This window comes from Ranitomeya imitator, chromosome 2 (assembly GCF_032444005.1).
Source record: "Ranitomeya imitator isolate aRanImi1 chromosome 2, aRanImi1.pri, whole genome shotgun sequence".
In the NCBI taxonomy this organism is placed as follows: Eukaryota; Metazoa; Chordata; class Amphibia; order Anura; family Dendrobatidae; genus Ranitomeya; species Ranitomeya imitator.
In genome coordinates, this window is record NC_091283.1 from 249,218,642 (window position 1) to 249,245,536 (window position 26,895).

The following is a 26,895-nucleotide window of genomic DNA, read 5'->3' on the forward strand; positions in this document are numbered from 1 at the left end:
TTCCATTATACAGCATGGGAGCTACTGCGGGGGTCATTATACAGTGTGAGAGATAATGCAAGGGCCGTTATACAGTTTGGAAGCTGCTGTCGGGCCATCATACAGTGTAGGGGCGTATATACAGTGTTGGGACCACTGTGGGGGCTGTAAAGGGTTTGGGGCTACTGTGAAGGCACATAGACATTTTAGTATGTAAGAGCACAATGGTGGCATTACTATGTGAAGCAGTATGAGGAACAATGCTTTTGTACCACACAGCAGGTGCAGTAATAGGGACCTATATGGAGCAGCCGCTCAGTATTGGGGTATCAGGTGCAGTAATAGGGACACATACGGCAGCAGCGGCTCAGTATTGGGGCATCAGGTGCAGTAATAGGGACACACACGGCAGTGGCTCAGTATTGGGGTATCAGGTGCAGTAATAGGGACACATACGGCAGCAGTGGCTCAGTATTGGGGTATCAGGTGCAGTAATAGGGACACATACGGCAGCAGCGGCTCAGTATTGGGGTATCAGGGGCAGTAATAGGGACACATACGGCAGCAGAGGCTCAGTATTGGGGTATCAGGGGCAGTAATAGGGACACATACGGCAGCAGTGGCTCAGTATTGGGGTATCAGGGGCAGTAATAGGGACACATACGGCAGCAGAGGCTCAGTATTGGGGTATCGGGGGCAGTAATAGGGTCACATACGGCAGCAGCGGCTCAGTATTGGGGTATCAGGTGCAGTAATAGGGACACATACGGCAGCAGAGGCTCAGTATTGGGGTATCGGGGGCAGTAATAGGGACACATACGGCAGCAGCGGCTCAGTATTGGGGTATCAGGTGCAGTAATAGGGACACATACGGCAGCAGTGGCTCAGTATTGGGGTATCAGGGGCAGTAATAGGGACACATACGGCAGCAGAGGCTCAGTATTGGGGTATCAGGGGCAGTAATAGGGACACATACGGCAGCAGTGGCTCAGTATTGGGGTATCAGGGGCAGTAATAGGGACACATACGGCAGCAGAGGCTCAGTATTGGGGTATCGGATGCAGTAATAGGGACACATACGGCAGCAGTGGCTCAGTATTGGGGTTTCAGGGGCAGTAATAAGGACACATACGGCAGCAGCGGCTCAGTAGATGGTGATGGGGCTGGAATATGAGAAGTGAAATGTGTCTTTGTTGTATTCTCTGTAGCCGAGTCGTTGCTGGAAGAAGTTGTCATGTCGGTCTGGGTCAGTTGGAAAAGACAGGAAAAGTGATGACTCCATCAGAAAGAACGTCAGTGGTAAGTCACCATCTGTAACTGTGCAGTGATCTATGTTCCGTAGGACTGGTAGTGATGGTCTTTGTGGAGTTTTTTTTAGTTACAGGGGGATCATCGGCTGAGGTTCTTATACACGCAATTACAGTGCCACACCGTAGTTGTAGTCAGGGGCCCACTCAGATATCTCGCCCCCCCTGAGCTGAACCCCTAGCTACGCCTCTGGTGAGGGCGAATAATGGCGGAAATGTCACTGACTGAGGAGAAGTCTCCATGTATCGTCTTCACTGCGGATCACGTGACCCCTGACTCCTCCCTCCTGTGACCTCATCACAGGTCCTGTGCGCACAGAGCAGCCATATATGTGGAGTGCGGCTCTGCAGGTGGAGGTATGTGGAGATTCCCCATTACTGAGCGCGGGGACATTAACCCCTTCTGCACGGAGACTCTTTTGGGGTTGTTGTTGCCACTTTATAAGAATCATAACGTTGTTGTTCTGTTTCCTGTAATAGATACATACGAGCCAACTATGGAGGACAGGAAGTGAGGGAGCGGATTGTTCTCCTAGTACAGGCCCCCTTTCTTGGCCCCACACAGTGTAAGGCCGGCGTCACACTAGCGAGTTTTACGGATGTATGAGCGCATAAAATACATCCGTAAAACACTCATTACACACGGCCCAATTATTCTCTATGCCCCTGCTCCTATGAGCCGTATATAACGCATCCGTATTATGCGGCTTTCTACGGCCGTACAAAATCGCAGCATGCTGCGTTTGTCACCGTATTGCGCAAATAATACACCAATGAAAGTCTATGGGGACGAGAAAAATACGGATTACACACGGATCAGCAGTGTGACTTGCGAGAAATACGCAGCGCTGTTAGAGAGAAAAGCCGGTAATTCAGTGCGGTGTACACTAAAATCACACTGACAGCTTACAATATAATAGGTAGATTAAATGTGTACACGTAGAATAGGTATATATATATATATATATATATATATATATATGTCAGTGAGACACATATATGTATATATATTATTACTTCATACAGCGCTAGATAGCTTTAAAGCCGGTAATTCAATTGCCGGCTTTTGCTATCTCCTTCCTAAACCCGACATGATATGTGACATGGTTTACATACAGTAAACCATCTCATATCCCCATTTTTTTTAGCATATTCCACACTTCTAATGTTAGTAGTGTGTATGTGCAAAATTTGTGCCCTCTAGCTATTAAATTAAAAAGTTAAATGGTGGAAAAAATGGCGTGGGCTCCCGCGCAATTTTCTCCGCCAGAGTAGTAAAGCCAGTGACTGAGGGCAGATATTAATAGCCTGGAGAAGGTCCATGGTTATTGCCCCCCCCCCCCCGGCTAAAAACATCTGCCCCCAGCCACCCCAGAAAAGGCACATCTGGAAGATGCGCCTATTCTGGCACTTGGCCACTCTCTTCCCATTCCCGTGTAGTGGTGGGATATGGGGTAATGAAGGGTTAATGTCACCTTGCTATTGTAAGGTGACATTAAGCCAGATTAATAATGGAGAAGCGTCAATTCTGACACCTATCCATTATTAATCCAATTGTTTGAAAGGGTTAAAAAAACACAAACACATTATTAAAAAGTATTTTAATGAAATAAACACAAAGGTTGTTGTAATATTTTATTGTACTCTCAATCCACCTGAAGACCCTCGCTCTGTAACAAAGAAAAAATAGTAAACCAACAATATACATACCTTCCGAGGATCTGTAACGTCCCACGATGTAAATCCATCTGAAGGGGTTAAAATATTTTACAGCCAGGAGCTCTGCTAATGCAGCTGTGCTCATGGCTGTAAAACCCCAGGGAATGAAGGTAATGTAGGTCAATGACCTGTATTTACCTTCATTCGCGGTGAGGCGCCCTCTGCTGGATGTCCTTCGAGCGTGGGAAAAAATCAGAAAAGTTCCCAGGCTTGAGTTCATATGAGGACATCCAGCAGAGGGCACCTCACCTCGAATGAAGGTAACTACAGGTCATTGACCTACTTTAGCCAGGGGGGGCCAATAACCATGGACCCTCTTCAGGCTATTAATATCTGCACTCAGTCACTGGCTTTACCACTCTGGCGGAGAAAATTGCGCGGGAGCCCACGCCAATTTTTTCCGCCATTTAACCCTTAAATTTAATAGCTAGAGCGCACAAACTTTGCACATACACACTACTAACATTAGTAGTGTGGAATATTCAAAAAAATGGGGATATGAGATGGTTTACTGTATGTAAACCAGGTCTCATATCATGTCGGATTTGTGAAGGAGAAAGAAAAAGCCGGCAATTGAATTACCGGCTTTTCACATATCTCGCGCTGAATGAAATATAAATACAGTGTATATATATATATATATATATATATATATATATATATATACAGTGGGGCAAAAAAGTATTTAGTCAGTCAGCAATAGTGCAAGTTCCACCACTTAAAAAGATGAGAGGCGTCTGTAATTTACATCATAGGTAGACCTCAACTATGGGAGACAAACTGGGAAAAAAAAATCCAGAAAATCACATTGTCTGTTTTTTTAACATTTTATTTGCATATTATGGTGGAAAATAAGTATTTGGTCAGAAACAAAATTTCATCTCAATACTTTGTAATATATCCTTTGTTGGCAATGACAGAGGTCAAACGTTTTCTGTAAGTCTTCACAAGGTTGCCACACACTGTTGTTGGTATGTTTGGCCCATTCCTCCATGCAGATCTCCTCTAGAGCAGCGATGTTTTTGGCTTTTTGCTTGGCAACACGGACTTTCAACTCCCTCCAAAGGTTTTCTATAGGGTTAAGATCTGGAGACTGGCTAGGCCACTCCAGGACCTTGAAATGCTTCTTACGAAGCCACTCCTTCGTTGCCCTGGCGGTGTGCTTTGGATCATTGTCATGTTGAAAGACCCAGCCACATTTCATCTTCAATGCCCTTGCTGATGGAAGGAGGCTTGCACTCAAAATCTCACGATACATGGCCCCATTCATTCTTTCATGTACCCAGATCAGTCGTTCTGGCCCCTTTGCAGAGAAACAGCCCCAAAGCATGATGTTTCCACCACCATGCTTTACAGTAGGTATGGTGTTTGATGGATGCAACTCAGTATTCTTTTTCCTCCAAACACGACAAGTTTTGTTTCTACCAAACAGTTCCAGTTTGGTTTCATCAGACCATAGGACATTCTCCCAAAACTCCTCTGGATAATCCAAATGCTCTCTAGCAAACTTCAGATGGGCCCGGACATGTACTGGCTTAAGCAGTGGGACACGTCTGGCACTGCAGGATCTGAGTCCATGGTGGCGTAGTGTGTTACTTATGGTAGGCCTTGTTACATTGGTCCCAGCTCTCTGCAGTTCATTCACTAGGTCCCCCCGCGTGGTTCTGGGATTTTTGCTCACCGTTCTTGTGATCATTCTGACCCCATGGGGTGGGATTTTGCGTGGAACCCCAGATCGAGGGAGGTTATCAGTGGTCTTGTATGTCTTCCATTTTCTAATTATTGCTCCCACTGTTGATTTCTTCACTCCAAGCTGGTTGGCTATTGCAGATTCAGTCTTCCCAGCCTGGTGCAGGGCTACAATTTTGTTTCTGGTGTCATTTGACAGCTCTTTGGTCTTCACCATAGTGGAGTTTGGAGTCAGACTGTTTGAGGGTGTGCACAGGTGTCTTTTTATACTGATAACAAGTTTAAACAGGTGCCATTACTACAGGTAATGAGTGGAGGAAAGAGGAGACTCTTAAAGAAGAAGTTACAGGTCTGTGAGAGCCAGAAATCTTGATTGTTTGTTTCTGACCAAATACTTATTTTCCACCATAATATGCAAAAAAAATGTTAAAAAAACAGACAATGTGATTTTCTGGATTTTTTTTTCTCAGTTTGTCTCCCATAGTTGAGGTCTACCTATGATGTAAATTACAGACGCCTCTCATCTTTTTAAGTGGTGGAACTTGCACTATTGCTGACTGACTAAATACTTTTTTGCCCCACTGTATATATATATATATATAATGTGTCTCAATGACATATATATTTATGTATATATATATATACTGTATATATGTTTTAACGAAAATTTGAGCCCATGAATCCATTAGATATCGGTTTTGCAAGCCTGCGAGAAAATATCGCATACAAAAAAGAACCCTATGCATGGAGATCAATATATATATAAATGTAGATACAATACCAATACGTGAAGACCAAGGTAAAAAAATAGAAACCAAACGGTTATAGTACAAAAGAATATATATAAAAATATATGTGTAATGGACAATAAACAACAAATTTGGGTGATATTAGTCTTGGTACACTCTATATTGCTACGCTTTGCATACCCACTTAGGCGTTGCCATCTATATATGCCATTGGTTCAGCGTATACGCACACTGCACTTTACTTTTTGTACTTTGATGTTATATAATTGACCGTGCACTTTATCAATATATATATATTTATACATATATTTTTTCACACGTTTTATTTTCACCTTACAGCCATACCAGTCTTGGATAATTGGTAGTGCACTTCATTATCCTTTTTATATAATTGGCACATTTTACTAACACCCTTTTACATTCACGTAGTTTATATTCACATTCTGCTTTTATTGACACACATATTTGTTAAATATCTTCTACATATAGCTTGTATTTATTTGCAGTGTAGCACTTGTTCTTTTTGCACACACATTGATTTATATATATATATATATATATATATATATATATATGTACTACCATCATTATTATTTACTATCTATTTTTTATTATTATTTTTATATATAATTATATAACTTTTTTCCTTACACATAGCTGTTTTTATTATATATTTTTTCCCCTCATTATTACTGCAGAGTGCCGTTACCTCCAGATTATATATGGTATTTGGCTTTTTAACTCCCTCTATACATACCTCATCTCCTTTTTGCGTCCGTTTTAATCTTGGCTATTTGGCGCAATCTTCGTTGTATAAATTGTCCTCCAGCTACAGGTACATTACTGTTATTGTTGTTTATTGTCCATTACCAGGGGCGGATTATCAGAGGGTCAATATGGGCGATAGCCCAGGGCCCAGTGGTCTGGGGGGGCCCTGGGCTACCGCACAGATTGACCCTCCGCTAATCGTCTGAATGCCCGCCGGCATTTGTGTGCCCCCGGACCCGGTGGGCAGAGAGAGGGGGCCCGCATTGGGCCCCTTCTCATCTGCTCACCGGGCCCCTTCCGGCGCTACGGCGGTTTCCTATTGATGTGCGGGCGCGCGCCCGCACATCAATAGTTAACAACAACAGCCGCCAGCCAATTGGAGGCTGGCAGCTGATGTCGGCCGCAGCGCACACGTCGCCGGCGTCTGACGTCATTGTCAGTCGCCGGCGAGTGTGCGCTGCTGCAGGGAGCTCGCCGCCTGGAGCGCGGACAGGTGAGGAGACTGCTTGTTTTTTTTTGTTTTTTTTGGATCAGTTAACGCTGGAGACACTGGGGCAGATTGGAGGACACACTAAGGGAAATGCTGGAGGACACACTGGGGGGCAATGCTGGAGGACACACTGGGGGCAATGCTGGAGACAGTGGGGCAGATTGCTGGAGACAATGGGGCAGATTGCTGGAGACAGCGGGGCAGATTGCTGGAGACAGTGGGGCAGATTGCTGGAGACAGTGGGGCAGATTGCTGGAGACAGTGGGGCAATGCTGGAGACAGTGGGGCAATGCTGGAGACAGTGGGGCAGATTGGAGGACACACTGGGGGCAATGCTGGAGACAGTGGGGCAGATTGCTGGAGACAGTGGGGCAGATTGCTGGAGACAGTGGGGCAATGCTGGAGACAATGGGGCAGATTGCTGGAGACAGTGGGGCAATGCTGGAGACAGTGGGGCAATGCTGGAGACAGTGGGGCAGATTGCTGGAGACAGTGGGGCAATGCTGGAGACACTGGGGCAGATTGCTGGAGGACACACTGGGGGGCTGGAGACAGTGGGGCAGATTGCTGGAGACTGGGGCAGATTGCTGGAGACAGTGGGGCAATGCTGGAGACAGTGGGGCAATGCTGGAGACAGTGGGGCAGATTGGAGGACACACTGGGGGCAATGCTGGAGACAGTGGGGCAGATTGCTGGAGACAGTGGGGCAATGCTGGAGACAGTGGGGCAGATTGCTGGAGACAGTGGGGCAGATTGCTGGAGACAGTGGGGCAGATTGCTGGAGACAGTGGGGTAATGCTGGAGACAGTGGGGCAGATTGCTGGAGACAGTGGGGCAATGCTGGAGACAGTGGGGCAATGCTGGAGACAGTGGGGCAGATTGCTGGAGACAGTGGGGCAATGCTGGAGACACTGGGGCAGATTGCTGGAGGACACACTGGGGGACAATGCTGAAGACACACTGGGGGCAATGCTGGAGACAGTGGGGCAGATTGCTGGAGACAGTGGGGCAGATTGCTGGAGACAGTGGGGCAATGCTGGAGACACTGGGCCAGATTGCTGGACACACTGGTGGTAATATGCTGGACACACTGTCTGGGGGCAATATGCTGGACATACTGGGGCAGATTGCTGGACACACTGGGGGTAATATGCTGGACACACTGGGACTGGGGGTAATATGCTGGACACACTGGGGCAGATTGCTGGACACACTGGGGGCAGGACTGGAGGCATGGGCAGAATGTAGACACGGGGCATGATTGGAGACATGGGGCAGGATGAAAGACATGGGGCAGGATTGGATCATGGGGCAGGATGGAGACAGATGGGGCAGGATGGGGAGATCATATGGTATAGAATGGATACTCATGAGGGCAGGATGGGAGAACATATGGCTGGATCCGGGAATGAGATAAACGGGGCCAGGATGGGGAATATTATTACCATAGGGGCTAATTTAGGGATATTATTACTGCAGTGATGTATTTATTTTTGAGTATACTGTTTTAAATGGGGGGGCGGTCCTGTTACTGTGCAGAGTGACACTATATCGCCTTTTTTTCATTATGTGGTGTAATGTAGAAGTTGTGAAAAATTAAGTAATGTGTTCTACAAGCGGAGCTCGAGATAACTTTGTTATTTCCTGCAGAAACGAGTCCTGGCTGGAAGAAATGATGGCGGTCTGTGCTGGATGAAAGATGAAGGACTTCACCTAGAGACGTCACTGGTGAGTCAGTGTTACCAATACACTGACACTATATACTATATATAAAGGTCCTGTGTACAATGTCACCAGTGATCACTGTATTACCTATACATTATATACAGAGCTCCTGTGTATAATATCACCAGTGATCTCTGTATTACCTCTACACAGACACTGCATACTAAGTACAGATCTCCTGTGAATACTGGCACTTATGGTGATAGTATATTGTTTTTTTTTTATTACTGATCAGTACTGTAGTATTCAGTCACTATGTGGTGGTAATATGTGGTCTGGAAATGGTGTGATATTTGTCCGTTGTATGTGCTATTTGGTCACCAAGTGGTAATATGTGGTCTTGACATGGTGCGGTGGTATTTGTTCCTTGTATGTGATATTATTCGATCACTGTGGTTGTAATTTGTAGTCTGGTCATGGTGCGGTGGTATTTGTTCCTTGTATGTGATATTATTGGTCAAGATATACCTAAATTGTATTGCAGATTTTAACAAATATTTAATAGGTTACAGTAGAGTAGGGCCCGGCCATTTTTCTGGAATAATCTGGTTCGGGTATATCATGAACCCCGTCACATGACACCCCCCCCCCCGTCACATGACCCCCCGTCACATGACCCCCGTCACATGACCGGGGGGGCCCACAGTGTGTGAACAGCCCGGGGCCCTGGCTACCCTTAATCCACCCCTGTCCATTACACATATATTTTTATATATATTCTTTAATAAAGGTATATTCTTTTGTACTATAACCGTTTGGTTTCTATTTTTTTACCTTGGTCTTCACGTATTGGTATTGTATCTACATTTATATATGTATTGATCTCCATGCATAGGGTTCTTTTTTGTACTCAATAACCGAATGGTCTGCCATTCATTGATTTAGCAGTGGCCTTTTTCTTTTCTTGTACCTTATTTTTTCACTTGGGCACGAACACATGAGGCCGGCGTCACACTTGCGAGTTTTACGGACGTAAGAGCGCAGAAACTACGTCCGTAAAACTCGCAAAAAATACGGCACAATTATTCTCTATGCCCCTGCTCCTATCTGCCGTATTTTACTGATCAGTATTATACGGCTTTCTACGGCCGTAGAAAATCGCAGCATGCTGCGTTTGTCACCGTATTGCGCAAATAAAACGCCAATGAAAGTCTATTGAAGCCCCAAAAATACGGATTACACACGGACCAGCAGTGTGACTTGCGAGGAATACACAGCGGTGTTAGCGAGAAAAGCCGGCAATTCAGTGCGGTGTACAGTAAAATTACACTGACAGCTTACAGTAGAATAGGTAGAATAAATCTGTACACATAGAATAGGTATAATATATATATATATATATATATATATATGTCAGTGAGACACATATATGTATATATATTCTTACTTCATACAGCCGCGATATAGCAAAAAGCCTGTAATTCAATTACCGGCTTTTGCTTTCTCCTTCCTAAAACCCGACAAGATATGAGACATGGTTTACATACAGTAAACCATCTCATATCACCATTTTTTTTGCATAATCCACACTACTAATGTTAGTAGTGTGTATCTGCAAAATTTGGCCGTTCTAGCTCTTAAAATAAAGGGTTAAATTGCGGAAAAAATTGGCGTGGGCTCCCGCGCAATTTTCTCCGCCAGAGTAGTAAAGCCAGTGACTGAGGGCAAATATTAATAGCCTGGAGAGGGTCCATGGTTATTGGCCCCCCCTGGCTAAAAACACCCAGCTCCCAGGCTTTCTAGGAAAGTTCCCACGATCTATGAACAGCCAGCAGAGGGCGCCTCACCGCAAATGAAGCTAAATATAGATCATTGACCTATATTTAGCTTCATTCCCCGGGGTTTTGCAGCAAGGAGCAGCCTGCATTAGCGGAACTCCTTGCTGCAAAATGTTTTAACCCCTTCAGAAGGATTTACATCGTTGGACTTTACAGATCTGCGGAAGGTAAGTATATTGTTGGTTTATTATGTTTTTTCTTTTACAGAACGAGGGTCTCAGTGATTGGATTGGGCGTTAAATAAAATATTACAACAACCTTTGTGTCTATTTCATTAAAATAATTTTTAATAATGTGTGTGTGTTTTTTTTTTAACCCTTTCATTCAATTGGATTAATAATGGATAGGTGTCATAATTGACGCCTCTCCATTATTAATTAGGCTTAATGTCACCTTACAATAGCAAGGTGGCATTAACCCTTCATTACCCCATATCCCACCGCTACACGGGAATGGGAAGAGAGTGGCCAAGTGCCAGAATAGGCGCATCTTCCAGATGTGCCTTTTCTGGGGTGGCTGGGGCAGGTGTTTTTAGCCAGGGGGGGCCAATAACCATGGACCCTCTCCAGGCTATTAATATCTGCCCTCAGTCAATGGCTTTACTACTCTGGCGGAGAAAATTGCGCGGGAGCCCATGCCAATTTTTTCCGCCATTTAACCCTTTATTTTAAGAGCTAGAACGGCCAAATTTTGCAGATGCACACTACTAGCATTAGTAGTGTGGATTATGCAAAAAAAAATGAAATGGTGATATGAGATGGTTTACCGTATGTAAACCAGGTCTCATATCATGTCGGGTTTAGGAAGGAGAAAGCAAAAGCCGGTAATTGAATTACCAGCTTTCTGCTATATCGCGGCTGTATGAAGTAAGAATATATATACATATATGTGTCTACTGACATATATATATATATATATATATATATATATATATATACAGTATATATGGTTTTTTTTTTTTTTTACACATGGATCCCTTGTATAGCCGTATGTTGGTTTTGCAAGCCTGCGATAAAAACACGCTGTACGGATGCCATACGGATTACATACGGAGGATGCCATGCGCAAAAAACGGTGACACACCCTGCCTACGGAGGAGCTATGGACCACTATTTTGGTAACTTTTCAGCGTATTACGGCCGTAATATACGGACCGTATTTTCATACGCTGTGTGTGACGCCGGCCTTACCTTTATTATTATTCTTATGCTCATTATATATATATTTCTTTGCGTATTACGGCCGTAAAATACGGGCCGTATTGTCTTACGCCGAGTGTGACGCCGGCCTAATGCCCCCATTATGCCCTGTAAGCAGGGTTCTGCCCCACAGCTGCCTCGGGCACTTTACCATGAGCTGGTACCTCAGATTCTTCCCTGCACCCCTTTCCTTTGTTGGCGCCAAATCTGTTCTGCCCTTGGGGCTCCGGCCTTTATAATATCAGTAACTGCGTCATCAAGGTCTCCTGACCAGGTGCACCCTCTAGACTCTTCCCTCCGGAAACCCTCCCTCTTCCCATTGATGTCACATGGTCCCGTCTGGACGGCAGATAGCAGTCTTTTTATACAAATGCAGCACAGCCCTGAGGAGTCTTTTTTATGACTCTCCTTTTTACACCCCTTATGTAATATATATGATGGCGCTCACACAGTATAATGTTTCCACAGTACTGGCATCTCTCGTAAAAAGGGATTTTCACACTACCGCCATACCTCCACTCACAGTATAATGTTCTCACAGTACCGCCATACCCCCCACGCAGTATAATGTTCTCATAATACTGCCATACCCCCACACACAGTATAATGTTCCTATAGTACCGCCATACCCCCACACACAGTATAATGTTCTCATAGTACCGCCATACCCCCACACACAGGATAATGTTCTCATAGTACCGCCATACCCCCACACACAGTATCATGTTCTCATAGTACCGCCATACCCCCACACACAGTATCATGTTCTCATAGTACCGCCATACCCCCACACACAGTATAATGTTCTCATAGTACCGCCATACCCCCACACACAGTATAATGTTCTCATAGTACCGCCATACCCCCACACACAGTATCATGTTCTCATAGTACCGCCATACCCCCACACACAGTATAATGTTCTCATAGTACCGCCATACCCCCACACACATTATAATGTGCTCATAGTACCGCCATACCCCCACACACAGTATAATGTTCCTACAGTGCCACCATACCCCCACTTTCTAATGTCCCCACAGTACTGCCCCCTACATGCACAATATGGTACCATCCACCTCACTGACTGCCTCTGGCCACCGACAATTAATAAATGCTCACTTAGCCTCATTCTTGGTGCAGATACTAATGAACCCAGGATCTATGAGATACTTAGCATACGATAGTTGGATAGGCAGGAGTGTATCATCCATAAAGGTAGCCCAATCGGTTGCTATGATGCCTATGAATTGACAGGGCTCGGTGGGATGTGGTATTGGTCACCCTCTCCTTCCCATCATCACAATTTCAGCAATATCCACATTCCCATGACGGTGATACCGCTGAATAGATTAGTGAATCAAGGAGTGGAAAGCTCCTGATCCACCATTCAGCCTTCACTTCTGAGTCTGAGACTCCGTGCACTGCAGGCACAATGACGTCACTACATCACACCTGTAGTACGGAGCCTCAGTGCTCACACCGCACAGACCAGAGCAGCGCTCCTCATGAACCGGGTTGGCTGAGTAGTGTGTTTCTATTTTTTTTTCAAATATCAGGAATTGTGGGGGCATCATATTAAGAGAAGAGCTGTTGCGACTCTCATACTGAATGTGTGGCTGGTAGGGGCCATTATACTGGGGTTGTGGTGGACTGTAAATGCCTCCATACTGAGTGGGGTTTTATTGTGTGTAGCAGGTTGTGGTGGCCATAATTAGAGTTGAGCGTATATGTTCAGAAAACGATCACCAAACATAAATTCGGCACAAATATGGTACAATCGGATTCATGATCGGTAACACAAGCATATTTCTTACTATCGGAAAAAATCGGAAACATTCGGTAAAATATATAATAGAAGCCGGAAATACGCGTGCCGCATTTTTTAAAATTACAGCCACCAGTGTGGGAGACTGGGGTTCAAGTCCTGGGTCTGCCCTGTTGGACATAATATACCAGTAGTGGTCCATAACACTATGGTGCCTACCTCAATAAACATGAGTGTCACAAGCAAAGAGAGTCATGCCGACTCAGACGTCGTCTGGATTAACAAGGTCGGCGTCAGATGTTGAGGAACCAGGACAATCTGATGATACATTGCCTACCGGACCAAACCATACATGGAAAAGACAAGAGAACCTGGATCTGATAAAATGCTATTATAACAGCAGACCAAGTGTGAGAGGATATATGAAGCGTATGAGGAAACTCTGGATGAATACAAGACCTGCATGTCCACTGAGAAACAACTAGTCACCCAATGTTTCAATATCATAAAGAGAAAGCTATAATCACAACTTGAGATGGATCAACTGCACTGCAGATCCACCCCACATGAAGACCTGGAAGAACAACATGTGCAACCCCCTGAAGATCCTGATCCAACCCTTCAACTAGAGAGCACAGCAGCTGGTCTGGATCAGATGATCTTAGATAAACTACAGTTAGGGCCAGAAATATTTGGACAGTGACACAAGTTTTATTATTTTAGCTGTTTACAAAAACATGTTCAGAAATACAATTATATATGTAATATGGGCTGAAAGTGCACACTCCCAGCTGCAATATGATAGTTTCCACATCCAAATCGGAGAAAGGGTTTAGGAATCATAGCTCTGTAATGTATAGCGTCCTCTTTTTCAAGGAACCAAAAGTAATTGGACAATGGACTCTAGGGGCTGCAATTAACTCTGAAGGCGTCTCCCTCGTTAACCTGTAATCAATGAAGTAGTTAAAAGGTCAGGGGTGGATTCCAGGTGTGTGGTTTTGCATTTGGAAGCTGTTGCTGTGAGCAGACAACATGCGGTCAAAGGAACTCTCAATTGAGGTGAAGCAGAACATCCTGAGGCTGAAAAAAAAGAAAAAATCCATCAGAGAGATAGCAGACATGCTTGGAGTAGCAAAATCAACAGTTGGGTACATTCTGAGAAAAAAGGAATTGACTGGTGAGCTTGGGAACTCAAAAAGGCCTGGGCGTCCACGGATGACAACAGTGGTGGATGATCGCCGCATACTTAATTTGGTGAAGAAGAACCCATTCACAACATCAACTGAAGTCCAGAACACTCTCAGTGAAGTAGGTGTATCTGTCTCTAAGTCAACAGTAAAGAGAAGACTCCATGACAGTAAATACAAAGGGCTCACATCTAGATGCAAACCATTCATCAATACCAAAAATAGACAGGCCAGAGTTAAATTTGCAGAAAAACACCTCAAGAAGCCAGCTCAGTTCTGGAAAAGTATTCTATGGACAGATGAGACAAAGATCAACCTGTACCAGAATGATGGGAAGAAAAAAGTTTGGAGAAGAAAGGGAACGGCACATGATCCAAGGCACACCACATCCTCTGTAAAACATGGTGGAGGCAACGTGATGGCATGGGCATGCATGGCTTTCAATGGCACTGGGTCACTTGTGTTTATTGATGACATAAGAGCAGACAAGAGTAGCCGGATGAATTCTGAAGTGTACCGGGATATACTTTCACCCCAGATTCAGCCAAATGCTGCAAAGTTGATTGGACGGCGCTTCATAGTACAGATGGACAATGACCCCAAGCATACAGCCAAAGCTACACAGGAGTTCATGAGTGCCAAAAAGTGGAATATTCTGCAATGGCCAAGTCAATCTCCAGATCTTAACCCAATTGAGCATGCATTTCACTTGCTCAAATCCAGACTTAAGACGGAAAGACCCACAAACAAGCAAGACCTGAAGGCTGCGGCTGTAAAGGCCTGGCAAAGCATTAAGAAGGAGGAAACCCAGCATTTGGTGATGTCCATGGGTTCCAGACTTAAGGCAGTGATTGCCTCCAAAGGATTTGCAACAAAATATTGAAAATAAAAATATTTTGTTTGGGTTATGTTTATTTGTCCAATTACTTTTGACCTCCTAAAATGTGGAGTGTTTGTAAAGAAATGTGTACAATTCCTACATTTTCTATCAGATATTTTTGTTCAACCCTTCAAATTAAACGTTACAATCTGCACTTGAATTCTGTTGTAGAGGTTTCATTTCAAATCCAATGTGGTGGCATGCAGAGCCCAACTCGCGAAAATTGTGTCACTGTCCAAATATTTCTGGCCCTAACTGTAAATACCATCAATTCCAGAGATTGACTGCCAAGGCTCAGCAAAGAAACACCACCAGACAGTATGCTAGAGGATGCCAATAGAGCAGCTCTTGCATCAATACCTACGACCACCATAACTCAAAATAATAACCTGCCTCAGCACTCAAGAAAATGCTTGGTTATATGAGTCGCCCCGCCAGGGCCGTGGGGTTCTCGGTAGTGGGTCCGGTGTTCACAGGGGGATGTCACGGTGGCGACCTGGTCCATGGTCCTGGGCGCCCATGTAAAAGGGAAAGGGGTTTAAAGGGAATAAAGTTTATGTTTGTGACGCCATCTGTGGTATTTGGTCAGTGAGGACCGACGCTGCTTTAAGGGGTCTTCTGGGGTGATGTTATGGCAGCTAGATGGTATAACTTCCCACAGGTGAAGTATATCCCCAGGGCTCACGGTGTGTAGATGGAGGATGGTGAATGGCGCAGGAAAGAATGAGGACACAGGTTTGCATTCTCTTTACCTTGTTTACTGAAGTCCTCAGGCAGCCACAGTCCAGGGCACCCGATCACAGGGCAGGCAGGGTCTTGCCGGCTTGGAGGCAAGTTAGGAGTACCCTTGTCCAGGTTGAAATCAAAGCCTTCCTCTAGCACTGTGGTGGTGTAGTACCTTACTGCCTATGGCTTCAGATAAGGTCCTCACAGATGTTCTCTCTCTCTGTCCCCCATATAGGGTAGGACATGACCCGTATGGCTGGTGACTTGAGTCTGTTTAAAGGTGTCACCGTGTCTCCTTGGTATTAAGGCGGACAGGTAACGTGAAGTCCAGCTGTCCTGATGTAAGTCGTAGAGGGCCTTACAACCTCGGTGTTCCGGCTACCGGTCTCTGCGCCTCAGAAGGAGGCAGCCAGCTCGTGGCTGGTCTCCCGCTGGTATTCTCTCCTGTGCTTCACTCTCCTACATGCTCACTGCAATACATTCAGCTTTCTGTAAGTCTCTTTCCAGGAACAGCAGCTCTGTAAACCCTCTTCTGCCTCAGACTGATCCAGTCTGTTTCATGGCAAGAACTGTTCTGTCTTTCCCTCCAAACTACCATATATAAATGGGGACTCACCTAGTAAATAGGATCAAAAGCTCCCCCTGGTGGCCTGGAATGTGAATGTGTTGCAAGCTTGTGTTTACCCGGCGACAGTTATCCTTCCTTTGCCTCCAAGCATAACATCACTCTCCCCGTGGGGAAAGCAATGTTACCGTGATGACAAGGACCCTGGGGCACCACACTATCCCCCTCCCCCCCCCCCCCTCGTTTAATCCAGTTCTCCCGGACTGGGAAAAGAAGAACAACAATATTTTAGCAAAAAGACATACAATTTTTGAAATGTTATAAAACAAGTTATTAATGCAAACTGGAGTTTCCCATTCTGGAAGGTATGGACGCGTGAACGTTACAAGAACATGTTTACGTGGTGGGCCCACTTTTAATAATAGAGCAATTTAATAAAACAGTACAATAATTAACTAACTATGAAAAGCTATTACCCGTTACAGGTATACTATCTCTTAAGGCTCCAGGTGCAAAACAAACATTATCTTTATTCAAAGTGCAGAACTTTCCTAGCAATGGAGACTACCCCTACGGGTATACTACATCAAGTCCATCTGAATCAGAAGTGCAACATTAGACATCTTTAATACTTTCTGCACGCAGCACTATCTAAGTTCAAGTCTCAATTTTATTCTTATTCCATATATTAACTCACTAATACACTAACTACCTGGCATATAAAGTACAATTTTAACTAACTTTAAATATTAGTTCAGCAAAGTGCAACAAGTTAACATTCCCTTTAAGGGTGCCAACAATATTCAAGTCTTTAATACTGAGGTAGCGCAATTAACGGTGCAATTTAATACTCAAGTCAATCAATAACTTTATACAGCAGCCACGATGCGAGGGACCCGTCATTAACCCCCAACGTTGTGCTTGGGCGGGCTACAAGGCGTGTATCCAGACCCAGAAACCTGCCTCGCCAAACGGGTTTTTCTTCAGGTCTCTGGAAAACAAAGCAACTTTCACAGCAAGATTAGAAGCAGTCTCTTTAAAAGCTTATTTGTAAAACCAGTAGGAAGCACCTTTAAGAAGGTGCAAACTATTTACAAGACAGTTTGTGAATCATTCACCGTCCATGATCCAAGTGTCCTTTAAACAGATGAACTTTGTAATTAGAGGACCCCTTTAAATAGAAACCTGGTCAGGTTTATCAAAACTTTTTAAACGGTAGCAGTCATTTTTGAAACATGCAGCACAACGGGTAAACTTTCAACTATGTACAGTCATGTTCATATTTGTGCTTTACTTTGGCAATTTCCAGGGTAGTACCTGCGGATTTGGGCGGTTACCAGGTACCACATATAGTGCATCAATGCTCTGAATAGGAGTCTGAGTACTTACTGACTTTTGATCAATGGTAACCTGGGTGGACTTGGAGCACTTGGTGACAGGTGCTCTGTCAGAAGTGGGTTCAGGCATCACCTTGCCAGATGGGGGTGCTGGTGAGTAAAGCAGGGCTGCTTGGGTTGGTGATTCAAGGTCACGAGCTGGTGGTTTGGTGACCTTCGGTATACACTTATGTACGCGCAGGGCATACCACCCTTTATCTACCCAATGCCTGGTGTAGGTGACGCAGTCACCGGAGTAGAGGTCCCTGTCTGGGTGTCCCTCCTTCAGGTGGGCCTCCATATCACGCCTGGTGACAAACACCTCTGGGTAGAGATCGGGCTCCTTGTTGGTGCATGATGTTTTGGTGCAATCTGCATGAAACAACATTAGATAAAAGCAGTCAGGAGCAGACGTGCAATATACATATGTAGCTCCAGGACTCAATAGATCTTTTAAAATAGACTTGAAACTTTATGGTATATAAGGGGTCTATGTATAAACAAATGACATAGCATAAGAATATATGCACTTTCTGCTCTATTATTCATGATGCTCAGCCCTATCATAAAACCAAATGTGATCAAGAACATAGAGGGCTGCAGATCCGCATGTGATGACTGTAAACACGAGGAGTTTGGAGCGTTTGTACAGAGCAACTAACTCCCTCTGCATAGCTGACTTTGTATATGTGTAAAACATAATATGTAATGCGTACAAGGGAAAATTGGAGTACCAAATACGTAGGCGCTCGCAATAGAGTCTTGGGGTCATAATTTCTACTGCGCAGGCGCATAAAAACACAGATACGCAAGTGCATATATTTGAGACAAAATGAGTTGGATTGTCTCTCAAAATATTACCCCAAACTCTGCGCAAGCGCATAATGGGAAAGTCCGAGTACCCAGTATGCAGGCGTCAAAACATAGACCTGTGGCTATAATTCCCAAATGCGCAAGCGCATATAGACACAATCTCTGTGATTTAGAAGCGCAAGCACACTTAAAGGGGGAAAGAGCGAAGTAGACAAATGCGCAAGCGCTCTGTAAGAGATGACTCCAGAACTGCATTTCCGGGTCAGGGCTAGATGCACTGACGCCACTGCCATTTCCCGCTTCCCACACCTGCCGAAAAGGTAAATGTAATTTAGATAGTTTAAATAGATAGAACTCCACACAAGGGATACACTCACCTTGAAAAAGACACCGCGCTGTTATGAAAGGCAATTCAGTACCACAATGGACATAGCGGTCAGAGCACATACGGTGATCTGACAATAACCCAAAATCATAGAACGAGCTCTGAGACGTGGGAACTCTGCAGACCGCAATCCCTAATCCTCTCCAAACAACACTAGAGGCAGCCGTGGATTGCGCCTAACTCTGCCTATGCAACTCGGCACAGCCTGAGAAACTAACTAGCCTGAAGATAGAAAATAAGCCTACCTTGCCTCAGAGAAATACCCCAAAGGAAAAGGCAGCCCCCCACATATAATGACTGTGAGTTAAGATGAAAAGACAAACATAGAGATGAAATAGATTCAGCAAAGTGAGGCCCGATATTCTAGATAGAGCGAGGATAGCAAAGAGAACTTTGCAGTCTACACAAAACCCTAAAGAAAACCACGCAAAGGGGGCAAAAAGACCCTCCGTACCGAACTAACAGCACGGAGGTACACCCTTTGCGTCCCAGAGCTTCCAGCAAAAAATTAGACAAGCTGGACAGAAAAAATAGCAAACAAATAGCAAAGAAGAACTTAGCTATGCAGAGCAGCAGGCCACAGGAATGATCCAGGGAAAAGCAAGTCCAACACTGGAACATTGACAGGAAGCCAGGATCAAAGCATTAGGTGGAGTTAAGTAGAGAAGCACCTAACGACCTCACCAGATCACCTGAGGGAGGAAACTCAGAAGCCACAGTACCACTTCCCTCCACCAACAGAAGCTCACAGAGAGAATCAGCCGAAGTACCACTTGTGACCACAGGAGGGAGCTCTGCCACAGAATTCACAACAGTACCCCCTCCTTGAGGAGGGGTCACCGAACCCTCACCAGAGCCCCCAGGCCGACCAGGATGAGCCACATGAAAGGCACAAACAAGATCGGGAGCATGGACATCAGAGGCAAAAACCCAGGAATTATCTTCCTGAGCATAACCCTTCCATTTAACTAGATACTGGAGTTTCCGTCTAGAAACACGAGAATCCAAAATCTTCTCCACAATATACTCCAATTCCCCCTCCACCAAAACCGGGGCAGGAGGATCAACCGATGGAACCATAGGTGCCACGTATCTCCGCAACAATGACCTATGGAATACGTTATGTATGGAAAAAGAATCTGGAAGGGTCAGACGAAAAGACACAGAATTAAGAACCTCAGAAATCCTATACGGACCAATGAAACGAGGTTTAAACTTAGGAGAGGAAACCTTCATAGGAATATGACGAGAAGATAACCAAACCAGATCCCCAACACGAAGTCGGGGACCCACACAGCGTCTGCGATTAGCGAAACGTTGAGCCTTCTCCTGGGACAAGGTCAAATTGTCCACTACATGAGTCCAAATCTGCTGCAACCTGTCCACCACAGTATCCACACCAGGACAGTCCGAAGACTCAACCTGTCCTGAAGAGAAACGAGGATGGAACCCAGAATTGCAGAAAAATGGCGAAACCAAGGTAGCCGAGCTGGCCCGATTATTAAGGGCGAACTCAGCCAAAGGCAAAAAGGACACCCAGTCATCCTGATCGGCAGAAACAAAGCATCTCAGATATGTTTCCAAGGTCTGATTGGTTCGTTCGGTCTGGCCATTAGTCTGAGGATGGAAAGCCGAGGAAAAAGACAAGTCAATGCCCATCCTACCACAAAAGGCTCGCCAAAACCTTGAAACAAACTGGGAACCTCTGTCAGAAACGATATTCTCTGGAATGCCATGTAAACGAACCACATGCTGGAAGAACAATGGCACCAAATCAGAGGAGGAAGGCAATTTAGACAAGGGTACCAAATGGACCATCTTAGAAAAGCGATCACAGACCACCCAAATTACTGACATCTTTTGAGAAACGGGAAGATCAGAAATAAAATCCATAGCGATATGTGTCCAAGGCCTCTTCGGGACCGGCAAGGGCAAAAGCAACCCACTGGCACGAGAACAGCAGGGCTTAGCCCGAGCACAAATCCCACAGGACTGCACAAAAGTACACACATCCCGCGACAGAGACGGCCACCAAAAGGATCTAGCCACTAACTCTCTGGTACCAAAGATTCCAGGATGACCAGCCAACACCGAACAATGAACCTCAGAGATAACTTTATTGGTCCACTTATCAGGGACAAACAGTCTCTCCGCTGGACAACGATCAGGTTTATTAGCCTGAAATTTTTGCAGCACCCGCCGCAAATCAGGGGAGATGGCAGACACAATTACTCCTTCCTTGAGGATACCCGCCGGCTCAGACAAACCCGGAGAGTCGGGCACAAAACTCCTAGACAGAGCATCCACCTTCACATTTTTAGAGCCCGGAAGGTACGAAATCACAAAGTCAAAACGGGCAAAAAACAGCGACCAACGAGCCTGTCTAGGATTCAACCGCTTAGCAGACTCAAGATAAGTCAAGTTCTTATGATCAGTCAATACCACCACGCGATGCTTAGCTCCTTCAAGCCAATGACGCCACTCCTCGAATGCCCACTTCATGGCCAGCAACTCTCGGTTGCCCACATCATAATTTCGCTCAGCAGGCGAAAACTTCCTGGAAAAAAAAGCGCATGGTTTCATCACTGAACAATCAGAACCACTCTGCGACAAAACAGCCCCTGCTCCAATCTCAGAAGCATCAACCTCGACCTGGAACGGAAGAGAAACATCTGGTTGACACAACACAGGGGCAGAAGAAAAACGACGCTTCAACTCTTGAAAAGCTTCCACAGCAGCAGAAGACCAATTGACCAAATCAGCACCCTTCTTGGTCAAATCGGTCAATGGTTTGGCAATACTAGAAAAATTGCAGATGAAGCAACGATAAAAATGAGCAAAGCCCAGGAACTTTTGCAGACTTTTCAGAGATGTCGGCTGAGTCCAATCATGGATGGCTTGGACCTTAACAGGATCCATCTCGATAGTAGAAGGGGAAAAGATGAACCCCAAAAATGAAACCTTCTGCACACCAAAGAGACACTTTGATCCCTTCACAAACAAAGAATTAGCACGCAGGACCTGAAAAACTGTTCTGACCTGCTTCACATGAGACTCCCAATCATCCGAGAAGATCAAAATGTCATCCAAGTACACAATCAGGAATTTATCCAGGTACTCTCGGAAGATGTCATGCATAAAGGACTGAAACACTGATGGAGCATTGGCAAGTCCGAATGGCATCGCTAGATACTCAAAATGACCCTCGGGCGTATTAAATGCAGTTTTCCATTCATCTCCTCGCCTGATTCGCACCAGATTATACGCACCACGAAGATCTATCTTGGTGAACCAACTAGCCCCCTTAATCCGAGCAAACAAATCAGATAACAATGGCAAGGGGTACTGAAATTTAACCGTGATCTTATTTAGAAGGCGGTAATCTATACAAGGTCTCAGCGAACCATCCTTCTTGGCTACAAAAAAGAACCCTGCTCCTAATGGTGACAATGACGGGCGAATATGCCCCTTCTCCAGGGATTCCTTCACATAACTGCGCATAGCAGCGTGCTCAGGCACGGATAAATTAAACAGTCGACCTTTTGGGAGTTTACTACCAGGAATCAAATTGATAGCACAATCACAATCCCTACGCGGAGGTAGGGCATCGGACTTGGGCTCATCAAATACATCCCGGTAATCAGACAAGAACTCTGGAACCTCAGAAGGGGTGGATGACGAAATTGACAGAAATGGAACATCACCATGTACCCCCTGACAACCCCATCTGGACACCGACATGGATTTCCAATCTAATACTGGATTATGGGCTTGCAGCCATGGCAACCTGTTATGGCTGGCAATGAGGCAACACAGCGTGCAGTAATCAGCGCACATACAGAGATCTGGCAATAACCAAAAACAATAGGACGAGCTCTGAGACGTGGAATCTCTGTAGACTGCAGTACCTGATCTATCCTCACACAACTATAAGCAGCAGTGGATTGCGCCTATCACTACCTATGCAACTCGGCACTGCCTGAGGAGCTGACTAGCCTGAAGATAGAAATACAAGCCTGACTTACCTCAGAGAAATACCCCAAAGGAATAGGCAGCCCCCCACATATAATGACTGTTAGCAAGATGAAAAGACAAACGTAGGAATGAAATAGATTCAGCAAAGTGAGGCCCGATATTCTAGACAGAGCGAGGATAGCAAAGAGAACTATACAGTCTACAAAAAACCCTAAAACGAAAACCACGCAAAGGGGCAAAAAGACCCACCGTGCCGAACTAACAGCACGGCGGTGCACCCCTTTGCTTCTCAGAGCTTCCAGCAAAAGTTAATAGCAAGCTGGACAGAAAAAACAGAAAACAAACTAGAAGCACTTATCTAGCAGAGCAGCAGGCCCAAGGAAAGATGCAGTAGCTCAGATCCAACACTGGAACATTGACAAGGAGCAAGGAAGACAGACTCAGGTGGAGCTAAATAGCAAGGCAGCCAACGAGCTCACAAAAACACCTGAGGGAGGAAGCCCAGAGACTGCAATACCACTTGTGACCACAGAAGTGACCTCAGCCACAGAATTCACAACAGCAACCCCAACACGACCACATCATGCAGATTATGCAACACCAGAAAGCGAATAACCTCCTGATGTGCAGGAGCCATGCACATGGTCAGCTGGGTCCAGTATTGAGGCTTATTCTTGGCCAAAGGCGTGGCATCAATTCCTCTCAATGGAATAGGACACTGCAAGGGCTCTAAGAGAAACCCACAACGCTTAGCATACTCCAAGTCCATCAAATTCAGGGCAGCACCTGAATCCACAAATGCCATGACAGAATACGATGACAAAGAGCAGATCAAGGTAACAGACAGAAGAAATTTTGACTGTACCGTACCAATGGTGGCAGACCTAGCGAACCGCTTAGTGCGCTTAGGACAATCAGAGATAGCATGAGTGGAATCACCACAGTAGAAACACAGCCCATTCAGACGTCTGTGTTCTTACCGTTCAACTCTGGTCAAAGTCCTATCGCACTGCATAGGCTCAGGTTTAAGCTCAGGTAATAACGCCAAATGGTGCACAGATTTACGCTCACGCAAGCGTCGACCGATCTGAATGGCCAAAGACATAGACTCATTCAAACCAGCAGGCATAGGAAATCCCACCATGACATCCTTAAGGGCTTCAGAGAGACCCTTTCTGAACATAGCTGCAGTGCAGATTCATTCCATAGAGTGAGCACGGACCACTTTCTAAATTTCTGACAATATACCTCTATCTCATCCTGACCCTGACAAAGAGCCAGCAAATTTTTCTCTGCCTGATCCACTGAATTAGGTTCATCGTACAGCAATCCGAGCGCCAGGAAAAACGCATCGATATTACTCAATGCAGGATCTCCTGGCGCAAGAGAAAATGCCCAGTCCTGAGGGTCGCCGCGCAAAAAAGAAATAACAATCAAAACCTGTTGAACTGGATCACCAGAGGAGCGAGGTTTCAAGGCCAGAAATAATTTACAATTATTTTTGAAACTCAGAAACTTAGTTCTATCTCCAAAAAAACAAATCAGGAATAGGAATTCTTGGTTCTAACATAGATTTCTGATCAATAGTGTCTTGAATCTTTTGCACTCTTGCCGAGAGCTGATCCACAGATGAAGACAGACTTCTAATGTCCATCGCTACACCTGTGTACTGAACCACCCAAATGTCTAGGGGAAAAAAAAGGCAAAACACAGTGCAAAGAAAAAAAAATGGTCTCAGAACTTCTTTTTTCCCTCTATTGAGAATCATTAGTACTTTGGGCTTCCTGTACTGTAATGAAAGGCAATTCAGTACCACAATGGACATAGCGGTCAGAGCACATACAGTGATCTGACAATAACCCAAAATCATAGAACGAGCTCTGAGACGTGGGAACTCTGCAGACCGCAATCCCTAATCCTCTCCAAACAACACTAGAGGCAGCCGTGGATTGCGCCTAACTCTGCCTATGCAACTCGGCACAGCCTGAGAAACTAACTAGCCTGAAGATAGAAAATAAGCCTACCTTGCCTCAGAGAAATACCCCAAAGGAAAAGGCAGCTCCCCACATATAATGACTGTGAGTTAAGATGAAAAGACAAACGTAGAGATGAAATAGATTCAGCAAAGTGAGGCCCGACTTTCTTAACAGAGCGAGGATAGAAAAGGTAACTTTGCGGTCTACACAAAACCCTAAAGAAAACCACGCAAAGGGGGCAAAAAGACCCTCCGTACCGAACTAACGGCACGGAGGTACACCCTTTGCGTCCCAGAGCTTCCAGCAAAAAATTAGACAAGCTGGACAGAAAAAATAGCAAACAAATAGCAAAGAAGAACTTAGCTATGCAGAGCAGCAGGCCACAGGAATGATCCAGGGAAAAGCAAGTCCACACTGGAACATTGACAGGAAGCCAGGATCAAAGCATTAGGTGGAGTTAAGTAGAGAAGCACCTAACGACCTCACCAGATCACCTGAGGGAGGAAACTCAGAAGCCACAGTACCACTTCCCTCCACCAACAGAAGCTCACAGAGAGAATCAGCCGAAGTACCACTTGTGACCACAGGAGGGAGCTCTGCCACAGAATTCACAACACCGCGCGTGTCGGAACGCGTGGGTTTCTTACTCCATCATATCCTGGCTGCACCGCTGCTTAAGGGACCAAGGGGGCGACCGTAGTGGACTGGTTAGGGTGAAGTATACAGCTTCTGCCTGTTTCTTTGATTTGCAAATTATGCCTACACATAGGTATTAATGATCTGCAACGCCACTGGTTTTAATATGGGCATCTCTCCAGACCATCAGGCTGATTAATATCAATGTATCTGTATGCACTCTTAATATACCATTTGTAGGCAGGACGGTCACAATTTGTGAGATTTTCACATTATCTGTGCTTTATTACCTAAAGGCAGTTGTTTCTCTATGTATGGTACATTCCACTTATAAACAAAATGTCGCTACCCTAAGGGTTCCGTTTATTGGAATTTTCCTTGTATAATGATTCATGCAGCAGTTGTTTCATTCAATTGAACTTGGTGCAAGTAAAAATTCTTTAACCAGGCAATATTTATGTGTATAGGCACACTTTGTATGAAATACTCTATTATGGAATATTGGAGTTGTCTACTCGTTGGAGTAGTTTTTTAAATGTTTTTAACTGTGTGCAGTATCTATGTGTGGAAATAAACTTTTGTACTTTTGTTTAAAAAATTTTTTTGTGGAGTTCCAACCTTTTTTTGCATGTGCTTTCCTCTCTAAATATATGATATATGTATTACATGCCTGGTAGTGAACCCACGTCATTACAGAATTATATTATTTGATGGTGCCCACTTAAAAATCTGTGTTTGCGTAGATGGTATAACTTCCCACAGGTGAAGTATATCCCCAGGGCTCCCGGTGGGTAGATGTAAGATAGTGAATGGCGCTGGAAAGAATGAGGACACAGGTTTGAAGTCTCTTTACCTTGTTTACTGAAGTTCTCAGGCAGCCACAGTCCAGGGCACCAGATCACAGGGCAGGCAGGGTCCTGCCGGCTTGGAGGCAAGTTAGGAGTCCCCTTGACCAGGTGGAAATCAAAGCCTTCCTCTAGCGCTGTGGTGATGTAGTACCATACTGCCTATGGCTTCAGATAAGGTCCTCACAGATGTTCTCTCTCTCTGTCCCCCATATATGATAGGACATAACCCGAATGACTGGTGACCTGAGTCTGTTTATAGGGACTCTAGCATGCCCAGGGCTCTAAAGGTGTCACTGTGTCTCCTGGGTATTAAGGCGGACAGGTAACGTGAAGTTCAGCTGTCCTGCCGGTCTCTGA

At 45.1% G+C, this 26,895-nt stretch overlaps 1 protein-coding gene across 2 annotated transcripts in view; it reads left to right on the plus strand.

The window, feature by feature from the left end:
• Positions 1-1,612: 1,612 nt before the first annotated feature.
• The window catches only part of LOC138667350 (oocyte zinc finger protein XlCOF8.4-like), a 63,181-nt gene continuing 37,898 nt past the window's right edge, over positions 1,613-26,895 (plus strand). The window contains exon 1 of one of the 2 annotated variants that reach the window (XM_069755579.1): positions 1,613-1,643. The gene's annotated coding sequence lies outside the window, so the exon portion shown is untranslated. Of the gene's footprint in view, positions 1,644-8,350; positions 8,430-26,895 lie in introns of those variants that run through there. The other variant, XM_069755578.1, reaches the window with a different exon arrangement.